Source organism: Aptenodytes forsteri, unplaced genomic scaffold (genome assembly GCF_000699145.1).
Source record: "Aptenodytes forsteri isolate BGI_AS27 unplaced genomic scaffold, ASM69914v1 Scaffold249, whole genome shotgun sequence".
NCBI lineage: Eukaryota > Metazoa > Chordata > Aves > Sphenisciformes > Spheniscidae > Aptenodytes > Aptenodytes forsteri.
This window is the reverse complement of record NW_008796188.1, coordinates 2,929,774-2,930,046: the sequence shown is the minus strand read 5'-3', so window position 1 is coordinate 2,930,046 and position 273 is coordinate 2,929,774.

The following is a 273-nucleotide window of genomic DNA, read 5'->3' as shown; positions in this document are numbered from 1 at the left end:
GTTCCGACGAGGTGCTCGCCGACCCCGCCGGGGAGGCTGGGGACGGGCATCCCCCTCCCCATCTTGACACCCCACCCCGGCTGCGCCTTGGACCCCCAGCCCGGTCGCTGGCTGGAGACATGGACCCGTTGGGATGGGGGATGCCGGACCGGGACACATGCGAGCTGGGGATGGGGGACGAACTGTGCCACGGGGGGACACCGGGAGCGACCGCTGATGGGGAGCAAGGGAGGGGGTCGGGGCCAAAGCCACACCACCTGCGAGGGTCCGGGC